The sequence below is a fragment of the Rhinopithecus bieti genome, unplaced genomic scaffold, assembly GCF_001698545.2.
Source record: "Rhinopithecus bieti isolate Rb0 unplaced genomic scaffold, ASM169854v2 scaffold_69818, whole genome shotgun sequence".
Lineage (NCBI taxonomy): Eukaryota > Metazoa > Chordata > Mammalia > Primates > Cercopithecidae > Rhinopithecus > Rhinopithecus bieti.
Window position 1 is genome coordinate 20,929 of NW_016825870.1, and position 17,727 is coordinate 38,655.

At 42.8% G+C, this 17,727-nt stretch overlaps 1 long non-coding RNA gene across 1 annotated transcript; it reads right to left on the reverse strand.

Annotated features, from left to right (window-relative positions):
• Positions 1–490: 490 nt before the first annotated feature.
• LOC108522775 (uncharacterized) lies at positions 491–16,939 on the reverse strand. The gene is made up of 4 exons (XR_001883599.1): positions 16,758–16,939; positions 9,893–9,979; positions 7,425–7,528; positions 491–670 (listed from the first exon to the last, which is right to left on the reverse strand). It is a non-coding gene; the product is annotated as an uncharacterized LOC108522775 (long non-coding RNA).
• Between the last annotated feature and the right edge of the window lie 788 nt (positions 16,940–17,727).

Sequence of the window (17,727 nt, forward strand, 5' to 3'; positions counted from 1 at the left end):
TGGAAACAGATGATCTAGCATTCTCCCAATTCTCCTAGAATATTTTTAAAACATGAGGCAAATCTCATGAAGTTCTGTGTTGAATAGATATAGAAATAATGTGATCATTGAGTTATAAAATCCAATAAAAATTCAATGATGCTACTAAATGTCACGAAAGTAGGGATATAGCTATTTATAAAAGTACTGAAGAAACACACATAAATTACACTGTCTTTCTTGTTCTCTGACACTGAGTTTTAAACTGAGATTTTATATTGGTACATTATCAACTGAAATTGAATCAATCATAAAATATCTCTAAGACAATACTTTATGGTACTTCATAAATTCAAAGCTACGTCTTCCTAAATGTAGTTTCCTATGCTCCTCTAATGATGCCTTGTGCAAATCACACAGGGCAGCTTGAGCATCGTGGGAGTAAATGAGAAAGGGGGAGAGGGTGAGGCCAGTTCATTTTCCCCTTTTCATTCATAACCACAGGCACATTCCCAGTACTCACATGTCTCAGATTTCCTGGTTTTCGTTGAAGAACTGCTGCATCCCATGACTTCTATCTAAATCATATGTGTTCATGAATTCAACTTCTGATTTTAAGACAGAGTGTGAAAAGTCCCTCCCTTTAAGCTGCGAGGAACCACTCTTAGCCGATCCTCTTCAGTCATAGATCCTAATGAGGAACACACAGGAGGGAGGGAAGGAAACCGCCAGTTAACCACATGGTACCTGAGGGGCTGCTCAGCAGGATTCATTTCATGCTTCTTCTGAATCGCTGTTCATCATGTGATGTGGAAAGTGATCAGACATAATCTAATCCTGGCTTATTTTCCAAAACACAGCAGCAGCTACAGAGCAGCTATAGGCTGCTTCTCTGCTAGACATAAATGAGTTTCTCCATGTCTAGGTCACATCCAGCTCTGTATAAAATAGAGCATTCAAAATGAAAAGAAAAATTGAAATACGACAGTGTACGATTTTCTAATTTAAATACGGGGAATGGGATGTGGAGGAGCTGACATAATTAACTGTTTTGGTTTTCAGCTCAAAGTAACTCAACCTATCTAGGCTTTTAAAAACACAAATTGGAAGTTGACTATGAGACAAAACAACATATTTAAACAGCTATGCTGAAATTCAAAGTGAGTTCTTAGACAATATTTCTTGGAATAAGTTGGGAACATTTGTTTTATTTAAAAAAAAAAAAAAAAAAAAANGGCATGTGCCACCACACCTGGCTAATTTTTGTATTTTTAGTAGAGATGGGGTTTTGCTGTGTTGGCCAGGCTGGTCTCGAACTCCTGACCTCAGGTGATCCACCTGCCTCGGCCTCCCAAAGTGCTGGGATTATAGGCATGAGCCACCACGCCCGGCCAAGGGTGTCCTTTTAAACAAGCTCTCTGGGTACTGCTGAGGCCCCTCTGGAGTCTAACCTCGTGTTCTGTAGTCCTTCTCAGGAGCTTCCTGACTCCCATAATCACTTGATGGGAGTTTTCAACAAAATTCCTTTCCATATTATACCGTCACGTCACTTTTTAGGGTGATGTTTCCTTTATTTTGTGATGCTCCAAACCAACCTGATCTAATATATTTGCATTCTTTTTTTTTTTTTTTTTCAGACAGGGTCTCACTCTATCACCCAGGATGGAGTGTAGTGGCACAATCACGGCTCACTGCAGCCTTAACTTCCCAAGCATGTGCCGTGATACCCGGCTAATTTTATTTTTTTGTAGAGACAGGGTCTCCCTATGTTGCCGAGGCTGGTATCAAACTCCTGGGCTCAAGTGATCCTCTGACCTTGTCCTCCCAAAGTGCTGGGATCACAGGTGTGAGCCATCTTGCCCAGCCCTTTTTGCATGTCTTGACAGGAACAAAGTCAGCGAACAACTGACATAGCTATCTTTCCATTAGTACTACACCAAAAGCTTCAAAATTTCAACTCGACTAAAGAAAGGGAAAACTAAAATAAGCAAAATATTTGAACTATGGCAATGTTTTGAAAATAACAATAAGCTTAATAAACAGATTTTCTGACCAAAGGTGAACCTGATTATTTTATGTATTGAATTAATTAGGCTTCCTAAACTTTGGGTTATTTCGAAATTTTTATTTATTTTTTGAGACAAGATCCTGCTCTGTCACCCAGGCTGGGTGATGCAACCATGACTCACTGCAGCCTCCACCTCCCAGCCTCAAGTGATTCTCCTACCTCAGCCTCCTGAGCAGCTAGAACTACAGGCATGCACCACCATGCCCAGCTAATTTTTGTACTTTTTTGTAGACACGGGGTCTCACCATGTTGCCCAAGTTGGTCTCAAACTCCTGGCCTCAAGCAACGTGCCCACCTCAGCCTCCCAAAGTGCTGGCATTACAGGCATGAGCCACCGTGCTTGGCTCTGTTTCCAAATTTGATAAGCATTTCTTTCGTGTCTTCCTTATCTACATCATGGCTAAAGAACATTAACAAGGTCAGATCCAGGGGCAGGATGAGCCCTGCGGCATTCCACTCCAAACCATCCTCCAGGTTCACCACAGATCCGTCACTTTCATACTAGCTGAGTACATTTGTTCAGTTAGCTGGTAAACTCACCTATCATAACTCTCATTTATCTGTGAGACACCCAGGAGAATTTTACTAAATGTTTTAATAAAATGATGATACGTATGTATTTTGATACTTTGACATTCCAGCTTATTCCAGCAAAAGAAGAGAGAGGAAAGGAGGAGGAGAAAAGGAAGAAAGGGCAGAGGAGGAAGGAAGGAAGGAAGGAAATCAATTTGGCAAGATTTTTAATAACAAAATCATAGAAGTTTAAAGGTGAGAGAGATCTTTAAAATTACCTAGTATTCACACAAAGTGCAAGGAAGTTAAACAACTTGTCCCATGTCATATAGACCTGTGGTTGTCATACTTCGTTGCACATGAATGTCACCTGGGGAGCTTTTCGAACTCCCAGTACTCAGCCTGCACCTCATTAAGTCAGAATCTCTTGGGGTTTAAAAAATACTGATGCTCAAGTACCACCTCCAGAGAATTTGACGTAATTGGTACTGGGTGGGGGATTGGGCATCAAGATTTTTTTTTTTTCTAGTTTTCTAGATTCTAATACACAGCAAAATTTGACAGTCTCTAATAGAGATGGTATTTTAGCAAACCCATGGTGCTGCATAGTGATGATCACATTTTCCTAGAAATGCTTTGGCTCCATCTATTTCAAGCTGAATTTTTCCAGAGGTCGTGTCAGGCCAACGAGTCTGTAGCTTCTAGCATATACTCTTTTCTCATTTTTGAAATTGGGGCACTGTTCATCTAGGAATTCATCTAGTCCTGGTGACATTCTCCAGGTGCCTAGATCAGTGCTCTCCAACTTGAGTGCTCACAAGACTTATTGGGGGTGGGGGGATGCAGATTCCCAGGCTTTACCAACAATACTCAGATTCAAAAGTCCAGGGCCTTGGAATATGCATTTAAAGTGCACCGTGCCAGGAACTTTGATATAAGCAATCCCCATATCTCAGTTGGAGAAACACTATTTTCCAACAGCATCCAAATCTCCCTTAGGCTTCGCTCCATCCTCATGCTATTTTTTTCTACCCCTTTTTATGAAGACATAAGAATTGGGGCTGGGTGCGGTGGCTCTCACTCATAATCCTAGCACTTTGGGAAGCTGAGGCAGATGGATCCTTTGAGCCCAGGAGTTCGAGACCAGCCTGGGCATCATAGGGAGACCCCATCTCTACCAAAAAATACAAAAAATTAGCTGGGTGTGGTGGTGCCCACCTGTAGTCCCAGCTACTCTGGAGGCTGAGGTGGGAGGATCACCTGAGCCTGGGAGGTCAAAGCTGCAGCGAGCCGTGATCACACCATTGCACTCCAGCCTGGGTGACAGAGTGAAACCCTGACTTAAAAAAAAGTATATTTTTTAATTTAAAAAAGAAAACAGGGAAAAAAAAGAATTGAGCATTTAGTAGGCCTTAAACACTGATTGGACTGATTGATATATTTCAATTTCGATTTTCTTTTTCCAGAAAAAGAAAGCAATGTCTCAATGTCTCTCCAGAGGCATTTGGTTTTCGGTCACCCCTCAGTTAATCCACAACAAACAAAATTACACAACAAACACAATTTCATATAAAAGATTCACTAAGAACTAAAAAGCATCAAACTTGAGTATATTTCTGTTAGACTATTAGCATCACGGGCAACTTCCTAAATAGCCCTCGAATCTCTGGCACCTACATGGTGTCTTTCATATTGCAGATGTTGGATAATGCTGAATGAATGAACAAAGGAATCAATATTTCTAGGCCAGAGTCCTTTAAAAATTCAGTTGCTAAAAGTCATTATTAATGCATCATTTTGTGCACAGGTATGTGCTATTCAATTATACAAAAGCATTTTATTAAATCAGAAAGGGGTAGTACTCATACATCATTTTTAAAGAAAGTTTTTAAATCATGATGGAAAGACGTGATGATTGTTCTAGAATTTTTTGATTATCCATTAGAAAAAAAATTGGCTATTATAATTGTTACATTATTAAATAATTATTACCAATTTATTTTTTTAACTGTTTTTCTCTCAGGTAATAGGTTACAAAAAAAGTCAGTTCTTTTTCATTGTCACCAAAATATGAGCTGGTTAAAGCAAGGCGCCACTTACCCCTCCCATGTACTACACCACCTGGACTTCCAGGAGAGAGAGAAGTGAATTTGTAAGCAGTGCGTGTACCTTTGAGGACATCTCTGATGTAAAGCTGATAAAAATGATTGGGGATTTTCCATGACTTGGTAAAATCTAAGCTTCTTCCATTTCCCATCCTCTGTTAGCATTTAAGTGCATTAAAGAAGTCTCTGAAGAAGTGATTCCCTGAGGTGTGAAAAGGGTTCTCAGGCTCAAAGAGGTGGGGGACTTCCACAGGGTTCACAAAGGCCCAAGAATGTTCTAGTGGGTAACACGAGCCCCTGGGTGGATCTTGGCAAAAAAACAGCTTGAATCTTGCCCAGTGCTGCTGTCCCTTCCAATATATACCAAGGATGGTTTTAAAGAGTAAACATGAAATAATGATTCATCATTGGCACTCACTTATAATTTGCAAAAGGAAAGCCTTCCGCTAAAAGGTTTTTACTGTGTGTATGTTGGGGGTGAGTGGGTGGAATCGATAATTTTCAGTTTTTTTCATGCTAATCTTTCACTTCCAATGCTGAAAATACAAGGAAAGAACAAAAGACAGGCTGTGGAGACAAACTAACCTTCGCCACCAAGCACCCTCCAACCACTAGCCCAGTCTCCCCTAGTTGTTCTTGTTCATTCTGAAGGTGATTTGATTTCTAAGCTCATCTCTATCCCACTCCCACACCTTGGCTCAGTCACCCTGACACGACCCCCCTCTCTGGCATTCTAGATGTCAGTTTTGTAGTTTCCCATGTTAGAATTCAGCTTTTCCTAGAGATGTTGGCTTTAGCAAGAAACTGGCTTTAGCTCTAGCCCTGAAAACCTGGAACCCATAGTCATTCAACTGGAACCAACACCCTCCACCCCCACCCCTGACCACCAGAGTGGGAGTGAAGTAGGCAGGTGTAATTCTTTCCCCTTAGATTGTGCTAGCTTGGAGAACAGATGCCTCATCAGGCTCACCCTATTGCATTCTGCCTGGTATTCATTGCCACAGAGGTTTTATAGCCTGATGTCTGTGGCCTAAATATAATGAAGAGGCATAGGGTGAGGCAGAGGAGTCCCTGGCAGCCCGCGCCAGAGAGGTCCCTTTCACTACTACCTTTCCAGTAGAACAGTGGAGCAATTACTTATGTCTGGGATCTTAAATGAGTAAGGGGAGGTCTGTAAGACCAAGCTGGTGATTCTTCCTGGGTCTCGCCAGATGAGAGGATAAGAAAAGGGAGGAAACTATACTGACCACCAGAAGGTGTTTGAAAGTGTCTGCTGGTACATCAGACGTGATTGTAATCAGATAACAGCTTGGCCTGGTGCCAGGTTTTCCAAAGCGTGTTTGTGGAAGAAGAGTTGTATGTGGTTTAAGATTCCAGGACTAAGACCAAAATAAAGGTCCCACCATCACATGATAAGTTCAGGGGATGTAGGGTTGAACAGGTCTCTTTAATGCAGGACTTCTCAGAGCCTTTAATATATGAACATACATTGTGAATCTCTCAGAAAGAGCTGACCACTATTTCCCAAACAGCCTAGCAAGGGGCCCTTTTGAAGCAAAGCATCTCAAGAACTATTGTTCCTAACGGCCTGACGCTGGCCCAGTGGAGCCTTGGGTTTAGAAGTCAGACAACAGGAATTTGACTTCTCAGCTAGTCATTAATTCCCCTATACTTCAGTTTCCTCATAAGAAAAGAGTGATCATAATCCATATCTTACTTACTTGTACTGAGGACTGAGTGGTGGGAAAAAACTGGCTTGAACAAAGACCAACTGCTTTTAGCTGATGAGTTAGGAGGGGCCATGCATGGGTGGGGACCCACTGTGTTTGTTCAAGTCTCTTTCTTCACAATGCTTTGTCTGGGGCCTCCCAAAGACTAAGCCCTTTGGGTACCTACAGGTTCTGGGATAATTTAAGAGTCACAAAGCGATGGGCTCTTTTCCCTTGAGAGCTCTAAGATCTGAAAGAATGCTATACCAGTAACCACAATAGTAGCTAAAATCACTACTATTTATTAAGGGACTACTACTTACCCAGCATAGCAGGTGCTTTATGTTTCTATTATTTCAGTTCACTCTCACAGCAAACTTTCAAGGTAGTATCATATCCCCATGTTATAGATGAAAAAACTGAGACTCAGAAGTTAAATAACATACTCCCTGGCATGGCTAATTAGTGGCAGAACCGAAGACTTGCTCTGTTTAATCAGTAAAGAACAAAAATGTCTGCCCACTAAAAGGCTACGCCTTGTTTTCAGGATCCAATCTGATCAGTTCACATAAGAACTAAATCACTAAAGAGAATTTTGAAGACTGTAAGGAATTCTGTTTCCATTCTTACAGATAGCTAGAAACCTCTAAGATGGCAAGAAGCCAAGGGAACTAAAGGAAGATTTCTAAATACAAAGGTGTGCAGGGGAGTTTGGAGAATACTCCCTGAGGGGACCTAGAAGGGTTTCTCGAAGGATCCCTTCCCTCATTTTCTAGCTCTCAACCCAAGTGACCATGGAGATTTTCCAAATATCAAGTTCATTTGAAATAGGCCACAATCCTTCAGATTGCCAAGTCATCTGTACATCTTCTTCAATTGATGGCAACTGATTTAAAATCAGCATTTTTGAGAACAATCATTCCGAGAAATTGCAAAGCAGTAAGATATACTCCAAGGAGTACACATTCCCTGTTCCGTTGCCACACGATATATGTTTATGATGTAGACTTCTGCTTGCCCCAAATGCCTAAGAATAAACAAACATATTACCTGTTTCTTCTGCTTGGCCAATGTAGAGGTTTTTTCCTCACCCCAGGTGTTTCAAAGAAAATGAAGACAAGAAAAAAGCCTTCTCTCTGGGGAAATGCAGAGGTCTGAAAGAAAAGAGGTACAATTTCAGCTCTCTCTGAAGCACCCCCCCACACACACACACCCCCTACTCTGCAGAGAGAGCTCTTTCTTTAATAAACAAACATATATACACACTCATACACAAAGAAATAACTAGAACAGGGCCAGGCTGCTTTGCCTTTCAGCCTGGAAGGCAAGCCCAGAGCAAGAATCTGGGAGATAGTGCGCTGGCCGTGAGTGCAGCTCTCTGCCCCAACCCTGCTCTGTTCCTGGCCTGGAGATGCACTCAAGTAATGGGCTGCAAAGTCAGCGGCCACGTGACTGCTTCCAAAGGGACCAGGCTCTGCATGGGCAGGACCAGGCTATTGTTTGCATAAATAATCTGCCATCAGTACAAAATAGAAAAGAGAATTTCCGTATATAAGAGCAGAAAAGCATTCTTTAGGTAAACTGAGGATAGTTACAGTAACTTGGTACAATTAAGAGAAGTGAAAAAATGAAACATTCTTCCTTGGTTCTAGAAAGTTGTGAGTTTAAGGGAGCAGCCACTGGGTCATAAGACATTTGTACTCCACCAGCTGTTCAATAGCTCCCTGTTGGAGAACCTACCTGTGACGGGAGAATTACCTCCCTTCATCAGCAGAAAGGGAAAGGAAAGTTGGCCTGTAATGTTGCTGAGTTTGGGGGAGGAGAAAAACATACTTGAAAATTCAAAGTGCCCATGGCAGTAACAGATGCCAGCAGCCACAGTTCTGCCATGTTCGAGGCAATCTAGCAGTGGTCTTGTTCCCAGAGTCTCATACTGACCGCGGCTGTGCCGCCAGCAGTTTCCCTGGCAAACTCTTCCTAGCTGGTGACACAGCATACATGTTTTCAAGCTTACTGGTCTTAGGCTTTGCCAGCTAAAATTCACAGGACTCCAGCCATAAACATTTCATAACCCCACTCAAGCTGCTCTTTAGCTCGATTCCGTTCTGCAAATGAGAGCCACAGGAGATCTAGTAAAGTGGTTACCTAGTTTGCCATTTAATCGGATGGAGTCACTTGAAAAACAACTGGCGAGGTGGTTCTGGGCTTCTGTCCTCCTATTAGTATATTAACATCACCAGAGGGCCTCATTATGAGGCAATACAACCACTCAGGTTTCCATGGTGGGGACGCCAAAAGTAGGACCTGATGAGGCTGCCACACAAATTGTAAATGACAGCATAATTACTCAGGCTTCAAAAAAAATAGTGGACAATGTAGCTATACAGTTGGCTCTCCCAACCAAATGCCTATTCAATCCTCAGCCATTAAATTATGGCTATGTCTAGATACAGTTGTTCCAATGTCACCTCCTCTGTGTGAAGCCTTTCCTGAATCACCAAAGGGGAATTAGTCACTCTGTCTTCTGGCTCTCAAAGCCATGTGTGCGTCCAATTATAGAGCTGCTCAAAGTGTGCTGTAATTTGCCCTTTTACATGTGAAATCCTAAAGGGAAAGGATCTATTTCATTCCTCTTGGCATCCCCAGTTGTGTGTGTGTGTTTTTTAGTTTTGAAACAGAGTCTCACTCGGTCACCCAGGCTGTGTAGCAGTGCACTCTGGGCTCACTGCAACCTCTGCCTCCCGGGCTTAAGTGATTCTCCTACCTCAGCCTCCCGGGTAGCTGGGATTACGGGTGTACACCACCACATCCAGCTAATTTTTGTATTTTTAGTAGAGATGGGGTTTCACCATGTTGGCCAGGCTGGTCTCGAATTCCTGGCCTCAGGTGATCCACCTTGGCCTCCCAAAGTGCTGGGATTATAGGCGTGAGCCACTGCGCCTGGCCACATCCTCAGTTTTAAACCTAGTCATTACTGAATGCAAAAGAGGTACTCACCAAATCTTTGTTTAACCACAGAAAGAAAGGAAAGCAGGGAAAAAACCTCATGATTTAGGTTGTTATTTTAATGGCCAGCCCCTGGACCACGAATTGGATTGGCTGTGCCCTTTATGCGATTTGTTGAAAACTCAGAATTTGCTTTAAATGAACAACTTCCTTGTATTTTTCCATTGTAGAAAGAACACGAAATGTTACTGTGAGCACCAAAGGGGTCTTACAGTCAGCCTCCAATTGTTACATGAACCAACATTGATGTAAGTGAATAAATCACAATAATGATAACATCTGTTGAGCACTGACCATGTTATAGGCACTTCTAAATTTTACATATGTTAATCTTATTTAATCCACACATCATCCTCTGAGGTATATACTATTATGATCCCTCTTCACCCATTAGGAATTATAGCCTAAAGTCAAACAGCAAATGAGGGGCAGAGTTGGGAGTTGAACCCAGGCACTTTGGCTTTAGAACCCTGCTTATTATAATCATTATACTCTACTGCCTGAGTCAGCACCTTGTGTGTTTGCAAAATTCAAGCTTCAGCCTCTTCTCAAATGCTCTCCGGCTTTCCTACAGCTGACCAGGGATGTGTTCTCCCAGCCTGAAAAAAGAAAAAATGATGGGCAGAGTGATGTTAACAGTTTTAAACCTCCTATGTGGCAAGCACCTCCTATGTGGCAGGCGCTGCTGAGGGACAGAGACACAAATGGCAGAGAAAAAAATATATACATGATTGGATATTGGAATATACACACCAGGTACTTATAACAGTGCCAGGCACATAATAAATATCTATTACATGAATAAATGAAAGCAATACAGTATGACAAAATAATAAAACAGGTAGGAGACACTCCAGGGGTGCAGAGACAGAGCCCTGTCTCAGAAAGGGGGGTGAGGGAAGGCTTCCTAGAAGTGATGCATGGGCGGAGACCTGATGACTGATCAGGCATCTGCCAGAGGAAAAGAGGTGGGAAGAGGGGGTTCTCATAGCTATGCATATTTTACAGTACTTAACTAGGGTGTCAAATGCGGGAGGGGAACTAGAAATCGAAATGAACTTCTTTCCTAAAGATAATGCTGCAATTACATAGAGAAAGGTGCCCTGATGTTAAGACTGAAAAACGGCTGCCCTCTCCACCTCTTCAGGCTAGACTTAATCTCTCTTGATTGCCTTCCCTTCCTTTCTCACTTCCCCACTGCTGTACTTTCTTTGTTCCTGCCTTCCAAATAAACTTGCTCTCAAATGTTTATCTCAGACTCTGCTTCTGAGGGATCCCAACCCAGGACATTTAGTTAGTCCATGGCAATAGCAAACTATGGAAACACGAGGGGAATGGAGAAGCCTGACTACCTCTCAAGGGGGAGAGAGAGCATTGCAAGCAAGCCTCTTCTATTTCATAAGCTTCCTGGAGCTTGCCACAGTTCCAATTTCTGCCCAGGCAAAGTAGTTCTAATGGGCAGCTCCCATTATTGATCATGACACACCCTGAGAAGTATGCTAGAATCGAGGCAAAGGAGCTGGACTGGAGAGGAGATTAAGAAAACAGTGGCATGTGCAGATCTATTTGGTGGTGGGTACTTAAGGTGTCTGCTTGTGGCTCCTGATACCTCAAAGCCCCGTAGCACCAAAGCGGGGAAGCTCAGAGAGCGCTGGCCTCTCAGCTCTGGTGACTCTGAGCTAGCCTCCTGATGTTGAGGCCACTGGCAAGCAACCACACCCAATCACCACATCCTAACCCCTAGCAGTCTCCAGAACAGGGGTAGCTGCCCCACAGCAGATGCACAGAGATCTGCTGGAGAGCAGAAAGCGAAACATCAGAACTCATATTTTTATCTATTTTCTTATTCCTGTTAACTTTTCTATTTCCATATATATTTGATCATGTACACAATAAATGAGTTCAGCAGTATTAGCTGTAAATAAATAAATATGCTTGGTCCATTCTCACAAAACTTACTGTGAGGGGTCCATGATCAAAAAAAGTTCAAAAAGGCTGGGGGCAGTGGCTCACAACCTGTAATCCCAGCACTTGGGAGGCTGAGCAGGGAGGATGGCTTGAGCTGATGAGCTGGAGACCAGCCTGGGAAATATAGCAAGACCTCATCTCTACTAAAAAAAAAGAAAAAAAAATTAGCCGGGTGTGGTGGGACATGCCTGTTGTCCCAGCTACTTGGGAGACTGAGGCAGGAGGATCACTTGAGCCTGCAAGATCGAGGCTACAGTAAGCCATGATAGAGCCACTGTACTCCAGCCTGGGCAACAGAGGAAGACCTTGTCTCACACACACAAAAAATACATACATACATAAAATAAAAGGACTCTAATTTAAAAGCCTGCTCCCTTGTGAAGAGAAGGAATACCAAGTAATTTTCACTTAAATAGAAAAAGGATCAAGCATATTTTCAAGGGTGAGTTCTGGGTACTGAAAAATCACATTAAGTAGGAGAAACGAGAGGCCAGATCTGGCAAGTCATTAGGAAGTCATTAAAAGAAATTAAAAGTGGGTTATGAATCACCATCAAACGGAAGAAATTCATAAAGGTCAGTGCTTGCCAAATGTTTCTATTGGGGTCACCTGGTGAGCAGCCACAATGACAGGCTAAAACAGCCATCACGTTTTAAGGTGTGGAAGTTCAGTTTTCGAAAGGCTTCATCTTAGATACAAAAGTTGAGCTTTCCTTGGTTGTGATTTAATAAATATATTAATAGATATCAGAATTTTAATTCAGACCACTGTTTAACCCTAGCTTGGTCCTCAATGGCTTGAGTTTAAAGAAATTCCTTAAATTAACCCTGAATGTTCATAAATCAAATCAAAAAGCTTCACAGAATGTTCTGGTCTGGGTAAGATGGAAAAAGGACATTCTACCCACTCTACTCCTCTCCCATGGGATAAAGCTATAAAACCTGGACAGAATCCATGGAACAGCTATTTGAGGACTGTGGCAGACAGACTCTAAACTGCTCCCGATGATCCCTTCCTCCTGGTCAATTCACACCCTTGTATTATCCCTCCTCTTCAGCATAGGCTGGACCCAGAAACTTGCTTCTAATCAATTGAGCATGGCAATGGTATTGGGATGTCACTTCTATGACTAGGTTATAAAAGACTGTGACTTTCTGTTTTGCTAGCAGACCCTATGGCCTTCAAAGCTTTTGTGCTTTCAATGAAGTAAGCTGCCACGTGGGAGAAGCCCATGTGGCAAAGGACTGAGGGAAGTCTCTGGCCAAAAGCCAGCAAGGAACTAAGGCCCTCAGTCAAACAGACCACGAGGAACTGACTCTTGCCAACAACCATACGGGCTTGGAAGTGGATCCCTCCCCAGTCAAGCCTTCAGATGACAGCAGCCCAGTCAACACATCATGTGCAGCAGCTCACGACAGATGCTGAAATAGAGGGCCCAAGTAAGCCACGCCTGGGTTTCCGCCCCACAGAAACTGTAAGATCATAAACATGCGTTGTTTTAAGCCACTAGATTTTTTGGTAATCTGTTCCACAGCAATAAACAAGTAACATGAGGACTCTGAAAAGTAAATAGCAGAAGGCCGATGAAGGAAATAGATCAGAGTTTGAAGTACCACTGAACTGACAGTGAGTTTACCTTTTGTTCCCTCTAGTTCTTCCAGGCCAGATTCAAGGAAGCAGAAATTAAAATTAAAACCATGAGATACCACTATATGTCTATGAATATGGCTAAGTTTGGGTTGGGGGGGAGGTTGAGACAGGGTCTCTGTCACCAGGCTGGAGCACAGTGACACAATCACAGCTCACTGCAACTTTGACTTTCTGGGCTCAAGTTATCCTTCCACCTCAACCTCCCAAGTAGTTGGGATCACAGGCACATGCCACCATGCCCGGCTAATTTTTGTATTTTTTTGTAGGGACTGGGTTTTGCCACATTGTTCACACTGGTCTATAGCTATCTGCCTGCCTCAGCCTCCCAAAGTATTTGCATTATAGGCATGAGCCACTGTGCCCAGCTAAAAATTTTTTTAAATACAATATCCAGTGTTGGCTAGAATATGGAGCAACTCGAACTCTAACACTTTGCTGGCAGGAATGCAAAGTGGTACAGCCACTCTGAACAAGAGTTTGGTACTTTCTTATAAAGTTGAACATATACTTACCATATGACAGCAATACTATTCCTGGGTAGTTATTCTAGAGAAATAAAATTTTCTATTCATGCAAAAACGTGTATACAGGTTCATAAGGTCAAACACTGAAAAGAGCTTAAATGTCCTTCAGTGAGTGTCCCACAAACTGTGGGACATCCATACAATGAAATGCTACTTAGCATTAAAAATGAATGAAGCTAATACACACAACCTGGATGGGTCTCAAAGGCATTATGAGAGTGGAAGAGGCCAGGCCGAAACGGATACAGACAGTTATATGGCATTCTCAAACAGACAGAACTATAGTGACAGGGAACTGATCAGCGGTTACCAGGGGTTTATGGGTGAGGGAGGGGAGTGACTACAAAGGGCTAGCAGGAGGGAGTTTTAGGGGGCAGGTTCTGTATCCTGATGATGACGGTGGTTATGCTAATCTATCCATGTGTTAAAATTTGCAGAACTGGCCGGGCACGGTGGCTTACGCCTGTAATCCCAGCACTTTGGGAGGCTGAGGCAGTGGATCACCTGAGGTCAGGAGTTCAAGAGCAGCCTGACCAAAACAGTGAAACTGTGTCTCTACTAAAAATACAAGAAATTAGCCAGGCGTGGTGGTGGGTGCCTGTAATCCCAGCTACTTGGGAGGCCAAGGCAAGAGAATCCCTTGAACCTGGCAGAGGTTGCGGTGAGCCAAGGTTGTGCCATTGCACTCCAGCCTGGGCAACAAGGGAGAAACTCTATCTCAAACAAAACAAAACAAAACAAAACAAAACAAAACAAAACAAAACAAAATACAGAATTGTACTTTAGGTTAGCGGAAAAGTAACTGCAGTTTTTGCAGAGATACGCCCATGTACTACTGGAGTCCAGAAAGAAATGAGCTCGACCTGAGAACGCCAGAAAATGTTTCACAGGGCATAAAAGATGGACAAGGACATTCCAGGGAACATGGGAGCCCGTTATATTCGAGATTGGGGGATAGAGGGAGTACAGAGCAAAGGTTGGGAGCATTAACCTGCGGGAGGTAGGTTGGTGCCACCTGTGTGTTCTTATAAATCACAGCAAAGAATCTGGACTTCAACTTATCAGTCAGGGATTGTCCTTTCAAATGCTTAATGGGCTAGGGCAGATAATACAAATGACTAAAGCAGCCTGGGCGGAAACCATGAGACACTGTAACGAGTTTTTGTCTAAATGAGGTAGCTGCTACTTACTGGTAGCTCCATCTTCGGCTGCTATCCAGAAATCACAGCCCAGTGTTGTCTGATGTAATTTTCCAAGAGAAGCTGAAGATAGTTGTATGTATGATCTCCTTATTTTTAAATGTTAGCATAAGTATGTTTCAGCAAATTTATGAAGCCACTGATTATAGGGTGCACTGCTGTTTTATGTACCAATAAGAGAGAACACCACCACTGATCAAACTATGACACTGTCCATTTCAAGACACATCCCAATATCAGAGCTGCTAAAAGGTGAAAAAATATATATACATCTTAGAATCAACAAAATACAGTCATTCTCATTTTCTCAAAACGCCGTACAGACTGCGTGGATTCCTCTTAAAGCTGCCAGATTGCAAACTCTGTTTAAGTCAAGAGGAGCCTGAGGATAAGCTGATTAGATTCAAGGTGCAGGATCACTCTGGGGATCAGATGGTGATGAATGGGGAAAAGCAGGTAACAGGAAGACCAATGAGGAGGCTCCTGCAATAATCCAGGAGATAGATGGTAAGGGCTGAATTCAAGTCATGGCAGCGGGGATGAAGCGGAAGGAGGAGCCAAATGTAAAAGTGTTTTATGTAATAAACCCCACAGGTCTCAGACTGGGCATGGAGAGTGAGGGGAAAGAGACATCGAGGGGATTCCAAGGTTTTCAGTTTGGAAAATAAATAGATTCATCACTTACTCAACAATATTTACTAGGTGTCTACCATGCCCCAGGCACTATGCTAGGTGCTGTGGTTACAAGGGGTGGACAAGATAGACATGGTCTCTGCCTTCTTGTAATTTACAGTATAGGAGATGATGATATTCATTGCAATAGGGTATTAAAGGGTACAAGAGTCGGACATGAAGGGGGACAAGTGAGTTTATGGTGGAGAAAAATCATGAGTTTGGTTAGCGGTGTGCTAAATTTCAGTACTTGTGAGACCTCACTGTTGAAATATCCCATAGGCAGTAGAAGTCTGGGTTTGGAGCTCAGGAAATAAATCAGGACCGGAGAGTCAGATTAAATAGGTCATGAGGTTGCTGACAATAGCTGAAGTGATTAGAGAAGATAAAATAGCCAGGGAGAGCTTGTAGAGTAAGGCCATAGAGGCAAAAGCAGAACACTGGGGAACAGAGACATTAAAGAGAATGAAAAGAAGGAGCCAACAGGGAGGCTAACAAAGAAGCAATCTGGAAAGTAAGAGGCCAAGGAGTGAGGGCTACCTATAAAGCAATGGAGACTTGATTACTGTATAGTCCCTCTAAACCTACACCTAGAATTACTTCCTAGAAGCAATTTACCTTTGCCATGTACAGTTCAGATTGTCAGAGTTATGGATGTTTCAGATGAATTCCAAATAGGCTTATCAAAACTGCTTCTAATTTAGAAAGCTAGGATATTTTTAAATATTGCCACAATCTGTTTCTTTATCTTGTATGTGCTTATGTTTTACATGTATCTCAGATTGACATCTAGCATGAGTCAATGTAGAGCAATTTTGTAATTCCTTATTTCTTCTTCTTTTCCTTCTGCAGGAGCTACAATCTGCCATTCCAAGAATAAAAGTAAAACAAAGACTACACACTGATGCAACTCCCTCTCATGTTAAAGCACTGGGAATTGGACAAAACTGATCTAGGCAGGGAATGGAGTCACTCTGCAAGACCATCATGAGGTTCTCTGCCCAGGGCTCTGTAACAGCTGAGCCTGAAATGTAAGATACTCTGATCCTTTGGACTTGTCCAGAAAGGCCCTCAGACATCTTCATTTTATAGGAGAGGAAACCATTGCCCAGAGAAGTTAGGTGGCCTCCCCAAAGTCACAGTCTTGTGATTCAGTGACCAGAACTTTTTCCAGGACATCAAGGCGACCCAATTCCATCTCATATGTATATATTAAAACATAACAAACTTCATACATAAAACATAAAGACCACAAGAGTTGGGCTAAACAACTAAACAGTCAGAGGCCGCAGGTTAACTTTTGATCACTGTCCCATGCCTACCCAGATCACCCTCAATTCACCTGGTCCATTGAGTGTTCTTACCTTTCCGTCGAGGTTTGATCAGGTCCACACAGGTTCAAGGGGAACAGACTCCTAGATCTTAACTTTGCTGGTTGTTGACTCTTTCAGCCTGACCTGCAGGCTCAGGACACAATCTGTCCTCACACAGGTCTTATTGAAGAGGGTTTCCCAGTCTCATTTGGAATCTTCAAGAGGTAGATTCTAGAATGATCAATAGGTTGCCTTGGTGACCTCACAATGTAGGATACAGATATGACAATACCTGCCAATGGAATGTGGATGACATGACCTGGATGAGAGGACTATTTCTTGCTTATTGAAAGGCAGATTCCAGCTTTCTTTTTGTCACCATTTCATCCCTGTCAACCATTTTTGTGTTCATGAACATGGTAAACAAAGAAAAGTTTGTTTCTTGGAGGAATGTTGATAAAACAAGGACTGGGCCAGGCACGGTGGCTCATGCCTGTAATCCCAGCATTTTGGGAGGCCAAGGCGGGTAGATCACCTGAGGTCAGAAGTTCGAGACCAGCCTGGCCAACATAGTGAAACCCTGTCTCTACTAAAAATACAAAAATTAGATGGGCATGGTGGCGGGCACCTGTAATCCCAGCTACTCAGGAAGCTGAGGCAGGAAAATCACTTGAACCCGGGAGGCAGAGGTTGCAGTGAGCTGAGATAGTGCCACCGCACTCCAACCTGGGCGACAGAGTAAGACCCTGTTCCATGCCCCCACCTCCGGCCCCGGCCAAAACAAAAAACAAAAAAACAAGGCCTGGAAAATATCCGGGGCTTTCTTTTCAAAACCCTCACTATTACTGCCTTAGATGATTAAGAGTTCATGGAGAAGTCTTTGGAAAAAACTTTCAGAGCATTTTCTTTTGTGCACTTATTCCTGGCTTGGTTTCATTCATATATTCATTAAATAAATACTTGTTGAGCATCTCTTATGTGCCAGGTACTGTTCTATACCCTGAGGATATACCAGTTAGCA